This window comes from Puma concolor, chromosome A3 (genome assembly GCF_028749965.1).
Source record: "Puma concolor isolate L17-30 chromosome A3, mPumCon1.1.hap2, whole genome shotgun sequence".
NCBI lineage: Eukaryota > Metazoa > Chordata > Mammalia > Carnivora > Felidae > Puma > Puma concolor.
Genome location: NC_141669.1, coordinates 20,292,947 through 20,297,845, shown reverse-complemented (window position 1 = coordinate 20,297,845; position 4,899 = coordinate 20,292,947).

The window sequence follows — 4,899 nt, the reverse complement described above, 5'->3', positions numbered from 1 at the left end:
ACTTTCTCAGGAGCAGCCAGAGGAGGCCCCATGGGCATTGCTTTATTGGCCCTTTGCTATCAGATCCTGTTTGCGTCCGGCTGCCCCGTGGGAGCCGGTTTTGAGCCTGCCCGTCCAATTCCAGAGTCCAGGCCTCTTTGGCTGCAAACGTTTGGGAAGCCTCATGTCATATCTCCCGCTTGGTGGGGAGATTTCCCTTTTTGGCAGTGGTGGGCTGTGAGTGGTAAGGAGGCCGTGGGAGACACCCGGCCCCCCCACCCCGGGCTCGTCTGGCAAGGATGGTGAGTGAGTTGACTGTGCTCAGGGCCTGGATGATGACCTCACAGTACTCAGCCTCCTGAGTACTGGCCAGGCCTCCCTCTGCTCGTCACCTGCCTTGTCCTGTCCAACCTCTCCTTCTCTGTTCACGGATAACATAACGCGGCCACATTAAAGAGAAACGTTAAAGAAAACCTCTCCAAATCCTACCACCTTAACACATTTCTACATATTCAAGTGTTCTTAAAAAAACCAAAAAACAAAACATCCCTGGGGCACCTGAGTGGCTCAGTTGGTTAAGCGTCCGACTTGGGCTCAGGTCATGATGCCCCGGTTCAGGAGTTTGGGCCCTGCATCAGGCTCCCTGCTGACGGCTTGGAGCCTGGAGCCTGCTTCAAATTCTGTCTGGGGGCGCCTGGGTGGCTCAGTCGGTTAAGCAGCCGACTTCGGCTCAGGTCATGATCTCGCCGTCCGTGAGTTTGAGCCCCGCGTCGGGCTCTGTGCTGACGGCTCAGAGCCTGGAGCCTGTTTCAGATTCTGTGTCTCCCTCTCTCTGACCCTCCCCCATTCATGCTTTGTCTCTGTCTCAAAAATAAATAAACGTTAAGAAAAATTAAAAAAAAAAAACAAATTCTGTCTGTCTCTCTCTCTGCCCCTCCCTCGTTTGTGCTCTCTCTCTCTCTCTCAAAAATAAACATTAAAAAAAATAAAAATAACATAAAAAACCATCCCTGTGTGATAAAATTGTATAGAACTGAACACACACGCACACATGACTGTAAAACTGGAGAAATCTGAACGAGGTCAGTGGATTCTCTATCACTGTCAACACGCCCGTTTTGCAAGATGTTACCACGAGGGAAACTGTGTAAAACTGTCTCTCTCTGCATTCTTTTTTTTTTTAATTTTTAAAATTAATTTTTATTTTTTATTTTTTATTTTTTTTTTTAATTTTCTTTTTTTTCAACGTTTATTTATTTTTGGGACAGAGAGAGACAGAGCATGAACGGGGGAGGGGCAGAGAGAGAGGGAGACACAGAATCGGAAACAGGCTCCAGGCTCCGAGCCATCAGCCCAGAGCCTGACGCGGGGCTCGAACTCCCGGACCGCGAGATCGTGACCTGGCTGAAGTCGGACACTTAACCGACTGCGCCACCCAGGCGCCCCTAAAATTAATTTTTAATTAATTTTTTAATCTGACAGCTCAGAGCCCGACACGGGGCTCAAGCTCACAAACTCCGAGAACATGACCTGAGCCGAAGCCGGACGCTTAACCGACTGAGCCACCCAGGTGCCCCTCTGTATTATCTCTTACAACTGCATATGAATCCACAATTATCTGCGTAAAAGGTCAATTAAAAAAAAAAAAAGGAATTTTGAAGGATCTGTGATCCGTGAGTAGGGACCATTTCGTGTCAACCGCTTTTCATGGACATGATGTTGTGAACGTTTCTGCATGTTTCTATAGCACTGGAAATAATCATGGAAAGATGGCCCAGCACTACATCTCGTGGCTGTCAATCTTTACTGAATGAATATTTCTCCTTTCCTAGGTTTTCAACTGTTTCCAAATTTCAAACACTGTCAACAATGCCAGAATGAACTTTATTATGCACATAATTATTTCAATAGGATCAACGCCCAAGGAGTGGGGCCACTGGGTGTAAGGTTTTGGAGCTTTATGGCTGTATTAGGTAGGATTAATTTCATATTATGATAACTTTATTATTGCTCTTCCTTTCTAAGGTACAGATTGGCTTTTTCCCAAGCGAACAAAAATCCTCTGCTGTGCCTTTCAGCGTTCAGATTTGTTGGAAAAAAAGACCAGGAACCCCCAGCCTGTTTCCAGCTGCACAATGGCACCTGGCATCGGGGTCGCAGAATGGGGGCGGCAAAGTTCAGCTAGGGGAACCGTCACTGGCGTTACCCTCCCATGGGGGCCTTGGCAGGTGCCCTGGGAACTTACAGACACAGGTGCCCTCCACGACCTGACCTTCTCCCAAGCAAGACAAAACAGCAGAGGCGAGGAGGCGGGGAGCAACCTTCCTGAAAACAGAGCAGTATTTGCTCACTCTCTGGGGGCTCCTTCCAGAGCTGCAGACAGCCTTTTCTAGAACACACTGGGTTCAGTTAAAAAATGGCGGAGAGGGGCGCCTGGGTTGTTCTGTCGATTGAGTGTATGACTTCAGCTCAGGCCATGCTTTTATGGTTCAGGGGTTCAAGCCCTGCATTGGGCTCTGTGCTGACGTCTCAGAGCCTGGAGCCTGCTTTGGATTCCGTATCTCCCTTTCTCTCTGCCCCTCCCCTGCTGATGCTATGTCTTTCTCTTTCTCTGTCTCAAAATTAAATAAACATTAAAAAAAATTAAAAACCAGTGGAGAAAATGCTGCATCCTTCAGCTACCTGGTAGGGAGGACTCTGAGTGAGAGGTTCCTATTTTCCTGGGAGGCACCCAGGAGAGCTGGGTGAGCTGTGTGGAGACACAGGTGGGGGCTTGAAGGGCCAGGCAGGGTGGCAGTGGGCCACCATCAACCTGCTGGACAGTTAAGGCACCAGGGATCACACAGGCCTCCACCCGCCTATTAAACAAACAGATTTAGGGGCGCCCGGGTGGCTCAGTCAGTTAGGCATCTGACTTCAGCTCAGGTCATGATCTCTCAGTCCGTGAGTTCAAGTTCCATGTCGAGCTCTGGGCTGGCAGCTCACAGCCTGGAGCCTGCTTGGGATTCTGTGTCTCCCTCTCTCTCTCTGTCCCTCCCCTGCTCATGCTCTGTCTTTCTCTCGCTCTCAAAAATAAACGTAAAAGGGGCGCCTGGGTGGCGCAGTCGGTTAAGCGTCCGACTTCAGCCAGGTCACGATCTCGCGGTCCGTGAGTTTGAGCCCCGCGTCGGGCTCTGGGCTGATGGCTCAGAGCCTGGAGCCTGTTTCTGATTCTGTGTCTCCCTCTCTCTCTGCCCCTCCCCCGTTCATGCTCTGTCTCTCTCTGTCCCAAAAAAATAAATAAACGTTAAAAAAAAAAATAAAATAAAAATAAACGTAAAAAAGATTTTAAACAAACAAATTTGTATTACATTTTATTTTTTTACCTTTATTTTGTAATGTTTATATTATATCTGGTTTCTTTTATTTTCGTTCTCTAAATTTTATATTTTATTTCGTATCAGCTTTAAATTTTATCTTATTTTACTTTATTTTTTATATTTTATTTTATCGCCTTGTTTTATCATTTTAGTTTTACATTTTATTAGCTTAATTTTTTATGCATTCGAGATTGCCAGATAAAATGCAGGACATGATGCATTAAGCCCAGTTTAATTTGAATTTTAGGTAAACAATGGATAATTTTTTAGCATATTGTCTCTTGTTTAATACATCTTGTTTTGTACAAACATGTCCCAAGTATTCTGTCTTGTTTTTTTTATCCAAAAAAAAAATTTTTTTTAACGTTTATTTATTTTTGAGACAGAGAGAGACAAAGCATGAACGGGGGAGGGTCAGAGAGAGAGGGAGACACAGAATCTGAAACAGGCTCCAGGCTCTGAGCTGTCAGCACAGAGCCCGTCGTCGCAGGGTTCGAATTCACAAACTGTGAGGTCATGACCTGAGGCGAAATCAAGAGTCAGATGCTTGACCGACTGAGCCACCCAGGCGCCCCCTCCCCGCCCCCCGGATTTTAGAAGGGGGCTCACTGGCACCCGCAGAAGGAGCCATAACCTCTGCACGTTGAATTTCTATAACCTCTACTGGACCACATCCTCTAAAAATGTCCGTCAGACTCATATCCTGTGAGCACCAAGCTCTGAGGGTGGGGCCCAGGTTGGCCACTGTGGGACATGGGCAAGCCACTGACACCTCAGTTTCTCCGTCTGTGAAATGGGGCTACTGCTGGGGCGACACAGGATGAGTGAAGTGAAAGTGTCTGGTGAACTGCAAAGACAGATGCCCCGTCTGCTCCACTTCGTACCCAACGCTGGGCTGTAATTCACAAGCAATAACGTCCACCAACTCATCTACAACCCATGGAGTTCTGACCTATGTCTACAGTTGGGTGATTGCCACAATTACAAATATCCCCCCCTTCTTCTCAGGTAAACAAACATTCGTTGAGCATTGTGCCCTAGGCTGTGCCGGGCACTCTGGGCACAGAGATGAAACCCGAGGTCCTCTCTTGAGGACTTCAGAGTCTGGGAGAGAAGACGCACCCCACACACAGCTGTGTGAGAAGCCGCACGAGCAGGGGGCACAGCGGGGCACAGAGGCCCATCGAGGCATGAGGTGGCCATTATGAGTGTGACCCCCTCGAGTATTTCCCAAGCTGGCTGCCTCTACTGCAGCCCGGCCAGGCCCTCAGCCCACCCTGCAGCGGCTCGCTGGCTCCCATATACACCTACATCCTCTTTTCTCCTTTGTATCTGGGGGGAACGCGTTCCTCTTCGCGCTTCAAGGCCCAGCTCAGATGTTGCCTCCTCAGAGACACCACCCCGACTTTCCTGGGGGTTCTGGGACACATCTGTGGCTCCCTGCTCGGTGGATTGGGGGCCTGAGCGGGGCAAGGAGTGTGGGGCCAGGGCTCAGGAATGCAGGTGGGAGTCTGGGCAGCCTTCTCCTGGACCAAGTCCACCCAGCCAGGGGAATCTGTGC